Source organism: Emydura macquarii, unplaced genomic scaffold, assembly GCF_026122565.2.
Source record: "Emydura macquarii macquarii isolate MOO-44397 ecotype Brisbane River unplaced genomic scaffold, CSIRO-AGI_Emac_v2 contig_3080, whole genome shotgun sequence".
Lineage (NCBI taxonomy): Eukaryota > Metazoa > Chordata > Testudines > Chelidae > Emydura > Emydura macquarii.
This window is the reverse complement of record NW_027133217.1, coordinates 2,605,156-2,622,569: the sequence shown is the minus strand read 5'-3', so window position 1 is coordinate 2,622,569 and position 17,414 is coordinate 2,605,156. Positions and strand designations below refer to the sequence as shown.

The following is a 17,414-nucleotide window of genomic DNA, read 5'->3' as shown; positions in this document are numbered from 1 at the left end:
CTGTTTCTTTTTAATTCCCCCATCTCTTGGGCCACTGTCACTGCCACCCACACAGGTATGAAATGATGGCTGACGAAGTGGATGTGTTGGGTGGAAAGAGTAAATTATGCCCCAAGGAGACTTTTTAATTCCCAGAAACAGAGACATTCAAGAGACTCTGTGGGGTCCAATTAAGACTTTGCTATTGCTGTCAATTTTATGTGGATGGCGCTCTGATACAATGATGATTGGCAGCAGGATAAAGCCCTAAAATGGATGGTGGAACTGGTCAAAATTCTTCGATTGAACAGTTTTCCATCCAAAAAAAATGCAGCTCCATCAACACGAGTTGATTTCAACAAAATTTTGACAGGGAAGAGTCAAAATGCTCCCTTTTGACGTGATCATTTCAACTAATTTTGTTTTGACTTCTCTTTTACGTTAAATATTATTTTAAAAATAGGTATGCAATATTTCATTTTTAGATGATGTATTTAATTTTTAAGTATAAATGTCAAAACTAAATTAAACGTTATGAGAGTGTCTAAACAAGACATTTCAAAGATCTTGAATTGAACTTTTTCAGAATTTTGGTTTCTCAAGAAATTCCAAAATTTTGGATTTTTGTTCTGATTTGGAATAAAAATAAAAACAAAATATCAGAATTTCGTACAGAATGTGAAGAATAATGATAGATAATGAAGATGCTGGAGCCATTTCCCTCTATCAAGCCTGTTCAGGAGTCACCCATGATGGAGCACAGAACAATTCCCCAGATGCTAGGAAAAGGCTGTGGTTAAGTCCAACATCCCAGAAAGTGGAACTGGCTTGTAAAAAAAAAAAAAAAAAAAAAGCGCTTACTAAAACAGGTTTCCAATAATAACAAAAGGAACTCAGAAAACCACTGTCACAGCACATTTCTTCTGTAAATATTATGTACGGATGTGAAACTGCTCCTTTAAGCCAAGGTTTTTTTTTTTACTTATATTACACAGGAGCCTGCCTCCGCAATCAATCTGCCAAGATTGCATTAGCACCTTTGATACCTCAGATCAATAAGGAGTGAGCAAACAACAGTGAGCTTTGAACAACCAGAAAACCAAAAAGCAACCTGAACTCCCTTTGAAAGTTATAACCAAAGCTCTCTCTTTATTTTATGTGGGTAGGTGGAAACTTTCAAATGCAGCTTTGAAGTGGGATTATTGGAGATTGTAAAGAAAATAACTGAGAATATCTTCTTCTTGTAACCTCCGCTTTTAGATTAATTGAAATTCAGTTTTCCAACTTTTAACATTAGCTACAAAGCTCAGTTCTCAGAGTCTCTTATTTAACTCTCACAAAGTAGTAGCCAGTGGGGCCAAAGATAAAAGACATCAGAATTCTACCCAGGGGAAAATAGATGGTTTCACAACAGGATATTTCAACATCTAAAATTTTGGGACTATCAGCCTACGCACTAATGGACTCAAAACCACATTATCGGAAACTCTGGACCAAAATGGAGTCCAATATAAAATAAAGACGAAAGTATTGGATGGCACCCTAAAAGAGAACATTTTTGTTCTGAGCTTAGTTTAAATGTCTACATTTAATGCTTACATTACAGTCCATTTGTTCTTGTTGCAAGCCACAGAAAGAACTGCTACCTGCATCCTTTAGTAAACAGACGTAGAACTACATAAAGAGAAGATATAGCTATAGTGGTGATATTCATGTGTGGCTTGCACTTATGCACATCTGACCATCTCACTTGTACTCTGTCCATAAACCCATCTCCACCAGGACTACTTCTGTCATTCCAAACCTCTGAGCAGCTTCTAATGCACATTGTCTTTGTAAAAAGACAATAGGTTTAACAAATCCAATGGCTGGAAGTTGAAGCTAGACAAGTTCAGATTAGAAATAAGGTGTACATTTTTCACAGTGAGGTAATTTACCAAGGCTTGGTCTATATTTACCTCGGCGATTTGGCAGCAGTCGACGGGAGTTACGCAAAGTATGCAAAAAACTTGCATAACTCCCATCTCTTCTGCGCGCTGTCTTCACTGCACTGCGCCGATGGGAACCGTGTTCCTGTCAATGCAGCACTACGCCACTCGAGGAGTTGTTTTTAGTACGTCGACTTCTGGATCGACAGAGCAGGTCTTCACTAACTGCTCAGTCGATCCAGATAAGTTGATCTGATGGCAGTGACTTTGCTGCCGTCAGTGTAGACGTAGCCAATGACTTGTGGTGGATTCTCCACCATTGGACATTTTAAAATCAAGACTGGATGTTTCTCTAAAAGATATACTCTAGTTCAAACAGGAATTAGTAAAGGGAAATCCGACGGCCTGTGTTGTACAAGAGGTCAGACTAGATACTCACACCGGTCCTTTCTGGGCTTATAATTTATGAAAGCAGCCCGTCAGAAAAATGTTTCCTACTTTCCCCAAGAATTGTGGCCTCAAGAATACAGTGACCTAAGGCCTGCGGCATAATGTTCAATTCTGCTCCAGTGACAGTTTAAGCCTGATATCCCATGAGTCATCAGGGTGCTCTAAGTGGGTGCTAAAAACCTTTGGAAAGATTTCCCAACTTCCCTGTGGGATACACAGCACTGCGCTTTAGCCTGGCACGGTCCTGAGATGCTGGACTGCAGATCCATAACATTGTTGTGCATGGAAAAGTTATTTTAGGCAATTTCTAGAGGTTTTAAAAATGCTTCTCTCTTCCGCCAAAGCTGGTCCAGATGGACTTGTGGTAATACAGTGTCTGCCCTAAAGCCCACTCCTTGTGATCTCTGGATCAGGCCCTATAGGAGCCAGCCTAGACAAGGAGAAGGAAAAACACTTATTTTCATTACTCTACTTATGTGTTTAATCAAACGTTACTAAATGAGGTTTACCACTAAAATCGTTTTTTTTCTGCAACACGTGTGGCACGTACGCACTACATGCTGGGGAGATGCAAAAATTTTATCAGCATTTGCCGGAGGTTATTTGCATCAGTCAGCCATGGCTTTCACCTTTCCTGAATAATGTGACCCTATTAAATTCATGCTGACAAAACTCTTTCATAACGTGAAGTCAAATGAAACCACTACGATCATCTTATCTGACCCCTGGCAAAACTGTGGGCAGGGAATGTCATCCAGTAATTTCTGTAGAGGAGGAAAACATTCCTTCATACTATGTTAATGCACACTATAAATATATCAGACAGATAAACACTGGAGAGGGAGAGGAGTTATTTAAGTTAAGGACCAATGCTGGCACAAGACCAAATGGATAGAAACTGGCCATCAATAAGTTTAGGCTTGACATTAGTTGATGGTTTCTAACCATCAGAAGAGAAAAATTCTGGAACAGCCTTTCAAAGGGAGTAGTGGGGGCAGAAAATTTAACTTGTTTTAAGACTGAGCTTGATACATTTTTGGAGGAGATGGTATGATGAAGTTGCCTACAGTGGCATATGACTCATCCATGACTGCTATTAGCAAATATCTCCAAGAGCCGGAGATAGGACATAAGAAGGGGAGGGCTCTGAGTTACTAGAGAGAATTCTTTCCAAGGTGTCTTGCTGCTGAGTCTTGTCCACATGCTCAGGGTCTAACTGATCGCTATTTTTGGGATGGGAAAGGAATTTTCCTCCAGATGAGATTGGCAGAGACCCTGGGAATTTTTCACCTTCCTCTGCAAAGTGGGGCATGGGTCACTTGCTGGTTTGAACTAGAGTAAATGGTGGATTCTCTGTAACTTGCAGTCTTGAAATCAAGATTTGAGGACTTCAGTAACTCAGCCAGAGGTTATGGGCCTATTATGGGAGTGGGTGGGTGAGGTTCTGTGGCCTGCGATGAGCAGGAGGTCAGACTGGATGACCATGATGGTCCCTTCTGGCCTTAAAGTATGAGTCCCAATAACTTGTGGTTGAAAACTAGGGTGTAACTTGTAGAAAGACATCAGCTGTTGACACAGGGTCTAGCACAATGGGTTTTGTTCCATGATTGGGGCTCCTAGGTGTGACAGGAATACAAATAAAGTAATAATTTAAATGCTCCTTGCAATGGGGAAATTTACCACATCCCCTGATAATTGATTTCAATGATTTATTACTGTAGCCCATGAAAGTGATGTTACACTACCCTCACGATTAAAAAGTTGCCGCTTATTTGAACTGTTCTAACGTCAATTTGCAGCCATTAGATCTTGTTATGCCTTTGTCTGTCAGACTAAGGGGCCCCATACAGTCAGATATAGAATCATAAGACTGGAAATGACCTTGTGAGGTCATCTAGTCCAGTCCCCTGCACATATAGCAGGACCAGACATTATCTAGACCATCCCTGACAGGTGTTTGTCTAACCTGCTCTTAAAAATCTCCAATGACGGAGATTCCACAACCTCCCTAGGCAATTTATTCCAGGGCTTAATTACCCTGACAATGAGGAAGTTTTTCCTAACGTCCAACCTAAACCGCCCTTGCTGCAATTTAAGCCCATTGCTTCTTGTCTTATTCTCAGAAGTTAAGGAGAACAATTTTTCCTCCCTCCTTGTAACAACCTTTTATGTACTTGAAAACTTATGTCTCCTCTCAGTCTTCTCTTCTCCAGATTAAAGAAACCTAAATTTTTCTACCTTCTCTCATAGTTCATGTTTTCTAGACCTTTCATAATTTTTGTTGCTCTTCTCTGGACTTTCTCCAATTTGTTCACATCTTCCCTGAAATGTCTTCCCCCCAAGTGAGTACATAGAGATGTTGCCTCTTAACCTTCTCTTTGACAAGATAAGTAAATTGAGCTCCTCAAGTCTCTCTTTGTAAGGCACGTAGCTTTATATCACTTTACAGCAGAAGGTTTCTCTCTCTAACTGTCTATTGTTTTTTTATTTATTTATTTTAATACGTTAAAAAAATTAGACAACACACGTCAGTTCACATGGGGCACAATCCTTTGCTATGGTTTACATACCTGGCAGATTAAACCCGATAAATGGCTGTTTGAGGAATGTCTGGATTTTAAAATATACAGTTGGTGTTAACTGGGAATCATCAGAAAATAACCTGCTGTAGTAAATAAATATGAACTTACAGAAGCTGGGCATGGTTCTGTGATGCTAATGGGTTTGTATAAGAAGTGTGGGGAGGGGGAGAGGAGTGTGTGAGGGGGAGGGCAGTATCACATATCTGTGAGTAAAATTAATTTTTAAATGTTTGGAGCTATTTGATGCACTGATTCAAGAAAGCACTTCAACGTATGCTTAGTTCTCATTTAAATGCTTCCTAAATAGAGTTGTCATTCCTGGTGTGCCTCCATAGTCATCCATGCACTTACACCAAGGAAGAATTTAGCTCTTTATATCCTTGTTTACCTTGAGACCTAGGACTCTTCTACATGGAAACTCAGTGCACAGCAAACAGGGGTGTAAATCTACAGTGCACCAGTTTGCCATGCACCAACTGGCCATGCAGACCCTGTTACTGCGCACTAAAAGTTCCCTAGGGTGCTTTCAAACAGCAGTAGGGCAAAGTGCACTAGGGATCTTTTACTGTATGTTAGCAGGGTTCACACAACAGTTAGTGGGTGGCAAGCTAGTGAGCTGTAGAGTCACACCCCAGCTTGCTGCACATTAAATCTCCGTGTAGACAAGTCCATCGTAATATAATTTCTCTAGTACCCCTGGATTCCAATCCACTCGTCAATATCTGCTGGTGGGGTAAATGCCAAAGGAAAGTAGCACTTTCATAGGCCCCTAATTATTGTGCAAGGTGTGAGGAGGAACAAGAGACAAAGTTCTGCGGCGAAAGTGGCTGTAACGGTAGCAGGCATGAGGAGCTGGGAGCTGCTAACAAAAGCTATACACTCAGGCGACTCAGATGTGATGGTCGCAGAATAGCTGACTGAGCCACAACAGTTTGAGGCAGCAGTCTGAGCATCCAGGCAGCCCTATTTAGAGATAGCGCTGCCTGCCCTTAATAGGGAAGCCCCTAGAAAAGATGGGGTAAAGAAAGTTCGCTCATCAAAAACCAGGTTGGCAAACTACGATCAAAGGGCCTTCAAATGAATTGGTAGGAAAAACAGTAACATATCAACGTTAATTGCTACTTGGAACGTTCGGACACCACTGGACAATGTGGCCTCTGAACGACCTGAGAGAAGAATGGCTGTTCTGCCACATGAATTAGCTTGCCATAACATAGATATTGCAGCTCGCCAAGAATTGCATCTGGAAGGGCAAGGTGAAATCCATGAGAAGACTTGTACCATATTCTGGAGTGGGAAAGCAACTGGGGAGAGAAGAGATGCTGGAGTAGCCTTTGCCATCTGCAACAACAGAGTCAACAAACTTTCCTCACTACCCAAAGCTCACTCAGAGAAAATCATAACTATTCGTCGTCCTCTTGCTAAAGACAGTCATCTAACGGTTATCAGTGCATAGGCACCAACAATGACACATACCGAAGAGAGTAGGGAAGAGTTCTATGCATTGCTAATGTGGTCATGGATTTGGTACCCAAAACGGACAAACTGCTACTACCTGATGACTTCAGTGCTAGAGTTGGCAGTGACTTTACCAGGTTTCCAACTATTATTGGCAATTTTGGAAGAGGTAACTGCAATTCAAATGGAGAGCCTCCGCTAAATTTCTGTGCACAACATCAAATGTCTATTAGTAACACTCATTTCTACCATGGACACACCCGAGATCAAAGCACTACCTTCTTCTAGACTACATTATAACATGGCAAAAAGACTTGAAAGACATACGAAACACCAGAGCTATATGCAAGGTCCAGAGTGCTCAACAGATCCTTTCCTTGTCAAATCGTCCTGCAACTTTCAAATCAAGTTCCCGAGAAGGAAGCAGGCACCTATTTTGCCAAAAAAGCTCAATGTACGGAAACTCAAATCCCCTAAAATACAAGCCCAACTGAATGCTGCCATAACACAGGCACTTAATTAAAGAGGCCACAACAACTGAATTGGCATGGAAAAACACGAAAGAACCAGTGTTTGCTGCTTCGAAATCCATCCTTGCACAAGCCAAACATAAGAATCCTGACTGGTTCAACGAAAATGACAAAGACTTTTTCATACTTCTAGAAGAGAAACAAAAGGTTCATGAGTGCCTTTCCAAGCAGACATCTACTTCCCAATCCAAGCTAAAGAAAAATCAAAGCAGAAGTGCAAAGAAAAATAAGAGACAAGAAGGACAAATAGTGGAGTAACAAAGTTGAAGAAATAGAAGCGCTAGCTGGTAATAACTCCAAGGGGCTTTACAATGCTCTCAAAGAAGTGTACGGACCAAGAAGTAACACCATTACCCCCAATAAAGAGCGCTGTTGGAAATCAACTACTGACGGAGAAGCAAGACATCAACAGATGGAAAGAGCATTTTGTCATCTTGCTGAACCAAGCAGGAAATGTGGATCCTGATGTAACAAACTCTGAACCAACTACCTACCCAATATGACCTCAACAGTCCAATTAGTATGGATGAACTGGAGAAAGCTATGAAGAGCATGCAGGGCGATAAGACACCGGGACAAGACAGGATTCCTTCTGATGTGCATAGGCATGGAGGACAAGAACTGAAGTCCCAACTACTCACTCTATACAACACGGGTTGGGAAAAAGAACTTCCCCAGGACTTCAAAGATACACCAATTGTCACTATATACAAGCGCAAATGTGACAGATCAGATTGTGGAAACCATCCTGGTATCTCTCTTCTATCAGTAGCAGGAAAAATACTTGCCAAGATACTACTAAATAGACTCAAGATAATATCAGAGCAAGTAATATCTGAGAGTCTGTGTGGTTTCAGAGCAGGAAGCTCAACAAATCACATGATATTATCCCTAAGACAACTACAAGAGAAATGTGTAGAGAAGCACAAAGACCTCTATGCGGTTTTTGTCGATTTCTCAAAAGCTTTCAACACGGTTGATGGGAACACTCTCTGGAAAGTTCTAATAGCCTATAGATGCCCTGAGCACTTTGTTAATATCAGGCAGTTTCATGAGAATATGACCGGCAGAGTATCAGTGGCAAGAATTGTGACCGAAACCTTCCCATAAGCCATGGGGTGAAGCAGGGGTGTGTGCTTGCTCCAACCCTCTTCACTTTATTCCTTGCAGCAGTGCTCTCAAGCATGAATGCAAATCTCAGCACTGGCGTCTACGTATGTACGAGACGTGATGGCAAGCTATTCAATCTGACCAGGTTACATACTAACACCAGGGTGAGAGAAGAGTATGTCAGGGAGCTTTTCTTTGTGGATGACTCAGCCTTGGTTGCTCACACCCAAAAAGATATGCGGGAAATCACAACATGTTTTGCTGATGCAGCACGCAAGTTTGAGTTGAAGATCAACACAAGTAAGACCAAATTACCATTCCAACCAGCCAACAGACAAACTGATAACATTAGACCAGATATGGTCATAATGGTGGAGCTCTCAAGAGTGTTAACTCCTTCTCTTACCATGGTGTCACTTACCATGGTGACAAATGGCAACTCTGCAGATGCTGAGATAACTTCACGTCTTCAAGCCACATCCAGGGTTTTTGGCAGCATCAAAAAGCAACTTTGGTCTCTGCATGGGATCAAACTGGCTACTAAGGTCAAGGTCGACTGAGCAATGGTGATACCATCTATAGTCTACTCTGTGGAGACACTGACACTGTATAGAAGACATCTGAAAAAGCTGACGAGCCTCCAAATGAGACACTTGTGGCAAATCAGGAACATCAAGTGGCAAGACCGAATTCCTAACACTGAAGTATTAGCAAGAGCTGAAATGCCCAGTGTAGAAGCAATAGTTACTTCCTCACAGCTGAGGTGGTCAGGACATGTGACCCGTATGCCAGAACACCAGTTTCCAAAAATCCTCTTTTATGGTGAACTGAAAGAAGGTAAACGAGCTAGGAGAGGGTCACAAGCTATGCTTCAAAGACGTCCTTAAGAGACATCTCAAGACAGCGGGCATTGATGTGGACACATGGGAGACATTGGTAGAAAACAGCTTCTGAAAAACGATTAGCAACTGATCAGCATCAACATCAGCTAAGACACAACATGGCTCGAAACCAACAGAGAGGGATCTCCTGCCCTCGATGTGGTCGAGGTTTCCATTCAAGAGCTGGACTTGCATCCAAAAAAGTAAGAAGTGCTAGCTGCTCTCAGCAGTCATCATTGTTTGTGATGGACAGCCGAAGAAGAAAATGGGAGGGGTAAGATACACAGTCATGAGCTTGGTATAACATTTCTACTATTTGTAATAGAAGCACGTTTTTGCTCTGGTTTGATATCAGCCAGCAGTTTTCAGAACTACCCATGGAGCCAATAGTCAGAGAAGACAGGGATGCCAAAGATCTATTACATCACATTTATTACATCCCCAGTTCGCACTGCAGCAATTTTGCCTCTGGTCAAATTTCTCCAGTGGTTTACCCAGTCTGGTTATAAATAACCGTTATTATTTGTATTGCCTTAATGCCAGATTTTGTAAAAGGTAGTTAGGCACTTAGAGGAAATTTGCAGTAGTGCCTGAGTCCCCCAGTCATGGACCAGGGCCCCACTGCGTCAAGTGAGGTACAAACACAGAACAAAAAGATAGTCTTTGCCTCAAAGTGCTTGCTGCTGTAACTGGCAGAATCAGTCAAACCATCCAGTAGAAAACCACCAAGGGCCACATTGTTAAGAAGAGATGTCTGCAAAATATACAGTTACAAACAAGCATCTATAAATTCCAGCCAGAGGCGCAGGGGCATCTGCAACGAGGTGATCAATATCATTTTCCGCAGGCAGTAGCAATATAGCCTGGTGAAGTCAGTTGGAGCTACAGGTAATCACCACGTCTGGGAATTAATCCACATTTTTTAATCAAGGGGCCTAACTTGAAGGATCCAAGTTTGAAAAACTTGGCGTTAGCTTCTTTTATAGGAGGAGGAGGAGGACACGGCAGAACAGGAATGGTGAAAGGAAATAAGAGCAGCTGATTGCAAGAAACCAAAGCAGTCCATCAGATAGGAAGCGTTGCATCCCAGTTTGGAATGATCCAAGTTCCGGCCTCACACACACTGCCTGAAGAGTGCAGGGGAGACCTCACTGTGAAGGGATATGCCATCATAACCATCATCATCTACCTTTTAGAGGTGAAAAAACAAAGGGGCAGCTTCGGTGGTACAGTGCCGCTGCGCTGTGCCATTCTGGCCAGGCAAAGCAGTCTTTGTCAGGTGGGGGCTAGGGTTGATTTGTGTAACCCACACTGAACCAGAGTGACTCTCTGTCCCTTTCCAGTGGTAAGACCACGTACAGAGGCATATGAATCTGCTACCACTTCTGCACTAATGGCCCTTTAGCCTAAACTGTACAGGCTTGTGGTTTGAGATCCAGGGTTCAATCCCTGCAGATGACTCAGCCAGCAGTGACACTGCACGTGGACCACCTGTCTGGTGCAGCTGGACTGCCCCTGTGAATTAGGACCACAGACTCCTGACATTTTAAAGACTTCCTAAAGCCACAGGGCAAGGCAGTGGTCCAGACCGGATCAGCATTCAGGCATCTGTGCCTCCTACTCCTACAAGACCCCAGTGTAAGCACCAGATTTGTGTACATGAGCTCGCCTTTCCCTAGCCCGCTCTGCAGTTTTCTACCCTGAAGCTGCAGGTTAGGGTTTATTTTGACTTTCTGTAACAGACCGGCTTTGCCCTTGGCTAGCTCAGCTTGCAGCAGCCTGAGATAAGCACTGCACAATCTTTGCTGAAATCACCCACCCCCTCCCCCCAGCAACATTCAAACCCTTCACTTCCATTTTTGCTATTGTTTCCAGTGTCCCTGGATGCATCTTAAAGGCTAGGGGCTGCTGACCTCCCTTGCCCTGCCTTCATCTCATCCCTCTTTTGATGAGATGAAGGCAGGGCAGAACTGTCTGATCCAAAGCAAATACATCAGTTCAGAGGTTTACATTTCAACTCCGCATGGCCTCACATTCACTTCATGTGCTTTCGCCTGTCCTGTTGGCTTGCGTCACCCTGGTGCTATAGGCAATGGAGGGATGCAATTAGGAAAGCAGTCTGCTAAAGGAAAACAATAGCACCATTAGCACTACTACAGTGCTTTTCTTCTACCAATAATTAGCTCTTCGCAGTATGAAGATGCCAATTATTTCTTCTCCTACGCCACTTCTGAAATCCACAGTCTGCAGGAAATTGACTCAGAGCAAGCGGAAAGGATTCCCAGACTTGATCTTAATTATAGGATACTTCCTTAGACAGTGCTTTATCATGCTTCCCCTCAATTCACCCAGACACTGATTTTTTCATTCTAGGTGTAAGCAACACTTTATAAAAATAGGTTTTGATTTGCATTTCTGCAATAGCTTTCATCAGAAGCTGCCAAGGCACTTTACAAACACTGCAAAGGAAAAGAAATAGAAGATTTTTGCTTCTTTATGACATGTAAAGATCGCCTGATCTTTTTTCACCTGAGTAATACTGAAAAAGTCGTTTTCTCTTAGTTAAATATACATTAAAAGAAAGAAACAAAGGCATATAGAATATCCCTTCAAAAATGGAATAGTTTTCAGAGGATACTTTTAAAACTTTAGGAATCCATGAGTTTCCCTATCATCAATAGGATCTTCCAAGAAAAACAGGGTAGACAAGACCTGAACTTTTAAGAAACAAGTGGGGAAATCCAGTCTTTCAGGCTTTCTTTACATATCAGACCAAAGATAAACTTGTATTTTCCCCACCTTTCTAGGTCATTTTTAATGAATTAAGCTTTAAAACATTCCTGCAAGGTCAGTGTTTGCACCTAATTTAGAAATGGGGAAACCGAAGCAAAGAGATGTCTAAGCGAAAGGCCAAGATTTGCAAAAAAAAGGTTGCCTAAATTTAGGCTCCTCAACTCCCACCCAAGCACTTTAACATGTGGGATTCTCCAAAGCTCTGAGCACCTACCAGCTTCCTTTGACTTCGCTGGCAGTTACGGAAAATCAGGCCGCTTAACAAGATTTCCAATATTAGGTGCTCATGTCTGAAAAATCTGGCTTATGCCCAAATGTGCACAAGTTAATGGTGGAGCTATGAGCAGAACTTGGGAGTCCTGGCTCCACATCGAACGAATTGCCTAACTCTCCACTGAAAGCTCAGTTGACCTGCTCTTCCGCATCAAGAATGTGGGTCACTGCATCTTAGCAAAGCAGGGCAAAGTTAGATTCATAGACTCAAAGACTAACATCAGAAGGGCCATCATGATTGTCTAGTCTCCTCTCCTGACATTGCAGGCCACGGAACCTCACCCACCCACTCCTGTAATAGACCCCTAACCTCTGGCTGCGTTACTGAAGTCCTCAAATCCTGATGTAAAGATTAAGTTACAGAGAGTTCATTGTTTGCACTAGATTAAACCTGCAAGTGACCTGTGCCCCAGGCTGCAGAGGAAGGCAAAAAAAACCCCCAGGGCCTCTGCCAATCTGCTTTTCCAACCCCCAATATGGCGATCAGTTAGACCCTGAGTATGTGGACAAGATCCACCAGCCAGACACCTTGGAAAGGACTGTCATGCGCCACGACATGTTGGCAAAGCCAGGCTGGCATTGAGACGTGGTGCCAGGCTTCGGAGAGCGTTCGCAATGGCGTGATTGAGAGGAGGGTTGATTTTTAAATGTCTGACTCGTTCCTATTCTCAGGGCACGTACAACACTTATGAGCCAGCCTTTGTACACAAAAAGGGGCGAGTGCAGTCACATTCTCACAAGGGTTGCACAAATAGAGGGCCAAGCACCGGACTATGGAGGAAAAGATTAATTCGCCTAAACTTGACGGGTTTCTTCATGCAGAGATGCCAGACTAACCGACCGACTGACCGACCAACCCAACTTTTCATGTGCTTACAGCAGGTCCGGCGTATGCATTAGGTACAAAGGAGCTGTCACATTGAATCAGAGCACAGACCCCTCTAGTGCAGCATTTTGCCTCTGGCTATAACCAGAAATGTCAGAAAAAGAGACAAATTATGCACCTTGTTCTATTACCGTGGTGGTGTGGGGGAGGAGCACTGGGGTGAAGAATTCCTTCCTGATGCCTGCAGACAATCAGCTGAGGCCGTATGGGTGGGACACACAAAGGTATTTAGGTGCCTAGCCCCCATTTCAATCAATAGGAGTTGGATGACTAACCAGAATGCATGGGGATTTGATTATCCTCAGCCCATTTCCCTCACACACACACACACACACACACACACACACACACACACACACAGCTGGCAATGTACATTAGTCGTCATCAAATTATCCAGTCCTGCTCTTTTAATTTTGTCTTAGCGGCTGCTGTTGTAAGAGGAGAAATCAAGAATGAGAATGGATGAGAAACGCAGGAGGCGATTCGGAGCATGGTTATCCTCTGCTCTAACGTTACAGAGGCATTCCCCCTGGGGAGATGTACGTGAATAAGGAGAGGGAGGCAGACAGGAGGAATAGGACTCAGAGGTTCAGGTTGCCCCATTCCTATGTTCAGGCCACCCTTTTTTCCCCCCCCATATCATCGTGGTGCATCCCCATGGGAGAATTCTTCCACCTCACTCACCTAAAAGCAGCTCTCTCTACTCCGAAAGCTGAAGCATGCATTTTACCCTTTGGATTCAGGTGTCAAAGGCCAACATTTTCAGTGATGACTAGAGATCTGGGGTGCCTCCATTTTTTAGATTCTCAACTGGAGACACTTGGAAGGGGCGTGATTTTCATAGGGCGAGTGCTCAGGGCTGGCTGAAAAGCAGGTCCTTTTAAATGGTCATGCTGGACACATGCAAAATCACCAGTCGCCCCTGAAAATGCTGGACTAAGTATAGAGTCAACATCAATCTAATTAATAGATTTTAAGGACACAAGGTACCTATGATAGGACATCAGCCTCAAACACCCTCCTGTGTCCTGCATGGCCCTGCAGCTATGCAGCTCTCAGCTCCCTCTTGGTGCCTGCAATCATTTACTCAGACTCTGCTACTGAGAAATACCCTTTGTGGGGATCTCATTTATTATCTCCGAATTAGCCCCAGGTCCAACCCTTTGCCAGGGACTGGGATGTGGGCAATCTGACCTAGTGGTTAGAGCTGGAGCCTGACCTAGTGGTTAGAGCCGGGAACAGGAACCGGAAGACAAGCCCAGGGTCAGAGCTGGAGTCAGAAGCCAGGCAAGGGAGCAGGGCTGGAGCAAGGCTGGGAATGAGGCAGGTTCAGGAGACATCGCAGCTGCAGGTGTATGCACTGAACAGCCGGTGACCTGCCACCGCTGCGGAGCTGAAAGCAGACCTGTCATCTCCTTGCAGCCAATGAGGTGGGCCGGCCAATCCGGCGATTCCGCTGCAGCCCCGCTGGGCTCAATAACTGACCGGCGCCAGCTAGCCCCAGGCCTAGCTGAGGGAACGCAAGCCCACAGTTTCTTCTTCTGATCCCCGGGGTTAATGCCAAAAAGCTTCCTTCTCAAGTTCAAGACTCCCCAGGCCTCCCTCCTGCTTCAGGCCAGCTCTAACCCTCAGTCAGCTTCTCCCCAGCTGGCTCCTTTTTACTCACTCCTTTCACCTGTTGGCTGGGACAGGTCAGCCCGTGGACACTCTCCTTCTGCTAGCATCTCTGGGAGCTCCTCTCCTGAGAAGCCTCCTTTCTTGGAACACAGCCCTCCAACAAAGCTCCCGCAGCTTTCTACCAGGTCTGGGTGCTCTGTTAGCCACCTCAGCTGTTCGTTATTTGCAGGTGGGCCAAGCTGGTTCCTTAAAGATGCCCAGCACAAACAGATTGGACCTCGATTCCCCTGAAAGCGGCCAGCCACCCTATGACGAGACTGATAATAATTGGTTACCCAAGCGTAGGACATTTTAGCAGGCATATAGCCTGACCAATATATAAATTGAATTCTTGTATGCTCATAAAAATGTCACCCTTAAGAAATGTTTCACATTCTACCAGCCCCTATGTAACCTGAATTGCTTCCTATGGAATATAAATGGCCAGGCTAAAAATTTCAGCTATTCCATAATCGTGAACATCCAGAGAGTGAGCAATCATACAACCTTTCATATTAACCTCTCCCCAGAAACCTCAGTGGGCTCAGAAAAGCAGCATTCAGACCCAAAGGAAGATCTAAGTAGCTGAGCTGTAGGGCTGCACGAACAGAGATTCTCAGCCAACACCGCAATCTTTCTTTTGTCCGTAAATCAAATATTTTTATTGGACGACGAAGTGATATACCCATCAGCTTATATAAAAGGAAAACATTTCCAGGAACGGCTGTTACAGAGTCCTCTTCCAAAAACAAGAGCGGTGCAGCTGACCTTGGGGTTGCTCTTTGAGTGCTTATTCCTGTTAAATTCTGACTAGCTGCAGTGAGAGTTTTTCCGAAGAAAGTTCTCACTTGTAATAACCAGCATGCCGGCTGGTATTCCAGCCCACAGAGCAGAATAGCAGAAAGACTGAGGGAAGCCTCTCGCCCGGGATCTGCAGTTGGAGGTGGATTTTACTGTTCCCTGGTGCTCAGCATCCCACCTGGATTACTTGTGGTATGGCAGAGAAGGACTATGAATGGGACATGTATGAAGGCCACATATTTACTGGTTAGTAAAGAAGATGTTACACCCCTCATTCATAAATATCCTTTTTTAAGGCATGGCTTGTCAAAGCCCTGGGTGGGATGATTTAGTTGGGGTTGGTCCTGCTTTGAGCAGGGGGTTGGACTAGATACCTCCTGAGGTCCCTTCCAACCCTATCTTCTTATGACTCAATGATCCTTGAATACAAGCCACAATTAGATCTGTCAGCTTGAAAGCTCTGTCCCCCTACCTGTACCCTCCGCTGCTTTCTGCCCCCATCTCTATGTGCCAAGATCTCTGGAAACCAGGTTATGTCTACACTCTGCTTTAAAACTCACACAACTTGCGAGGCTCGCGCTACGGAGCTAAGAACTGCGGTGCAGGCGTTGCAACTCTGCATGGAGTTTGGGTTCTGAAATCCAGGGATGGGGACAGGCTTCAGAGACTAGAGCGCCAGCTTGAGTTGCAATGTCTACCCGGTTGTTTTTAGTGCCGTGGTGTGAGGCTCAAGTTTGTAAACCTGGGCTCTGTGACATGCTGCTGCGCTTTTTAAAACACGGTGCAGACACTCCTGTGATAGGGTCCCTAGACACACTTAAATCACAGAAAGGCCTGATCAAGGCCCACTGACATCAGTGGAAAGATCAGGCCCAGAGATCTCAGTGGGACTTTGCTTCAGCTTGTGGGGTGCCTGCCAGTTGCCAATGCAGCCATCAGTTGGCACAAAGCACAGATATCCTGGCTCTGTTAAATCAGGCCGAATAAAAAAGGGGGTTTCTTAAGCAGAAATCTGATAAGGGGAAAAACACATGCAAGTCATTATAGAAAACAATTTAAAGATTTCATCTGGGAATTACATCTGAGCAATTATCCAGTGCCTCCAACTCACTATTAGTCTATATCAATGACATTCTCTCCTGTTTATTTTCATAACCTTTGCATAGCTAACGCTGTGCGTATTTACATATTATCCTATTGGAAAAAATTAAAAAAGCAAAAAATCCAAAGGACATTTCCAAACGTTACATATCTCCAAATTAAAATGCCTTTTTCGTAACAAGATTTGTCTTCATTAAACGATTGTTAATCCCGAAAAGCTAGAAGACAGCTGTTCCCAAGTTGAATAAACACTGCAGTTTGCTAGAAAGGCTGCAACCTGTACACGTCAGCAACACTCAAAACAAAATCAAGGCTTCAAGCCCAACGATGCAGTGAGGCAGAAAATGGATGGAACTGGAATCTCTCTTCCAACTCAAGGTTTTCATGGGCAAAACCTCAACAGGCAAAAGACACCTACCAGAATCCTAAGAGAATTTCATTGAATACTTCACACATTCCTTGTTATGCCTTTATGAGGGCAAGTTCAGGGCAAAATCCAGGTCTTTACATTGCAGATCGCTTATGTGCTATGCAGATCTTCATACAGACTCTGTTTCCTTTCCTGTCCTGTTTCCTTGTTACATGCAAGTTTCCTACCACCTGGCAATTCGAGTTCAACTATAGAACAGGCAAGAGGGGGACGAGAATCTGGATCTTAGACTTAGAAGTTGTACTGCATGGAGTAAGGAACATTTTCCAAGTCCTTCAGGCCAAAAGTAATTGCAAGTTACCTTTGAAAGGTGTGAAGAATGGCTCTCGTTGTCAGGCCCTTTTCATTAACGTTCAAGGAACTGTCCAGCTAAGTCCTGACTCTTGCCTCACCATTGTGCATCAGTTACCCCCATGACATTTCTTTTTAATTTGACAACTTTGCATACCAGCATCTTCACCAGATGTTCTGAGAAGGAGGTTTGTTGCTTAAGACCAGGCAAACTTTGGATCTGGAATACAAAAGCTTCAAAGGTTGGGGGTGTTCAAATCTGGGG

General features: G+C 43.9%; 1 protein-coding gene across 1 annotated transcript in view; it reads right to left on the bottom strand.

The window, feature by feature from the left end:
* LOC137141567 (vasoactive intestinal polypeptide receptor-like) overlaps positions 1 to 17,414 on the bottom strand; it is a 161,392-nt gene that overhangs the window by 72,272 nt on the left and 71,706 nt on the right. The gene's annotated exons all lie outside the window — the stretch shown is intronic.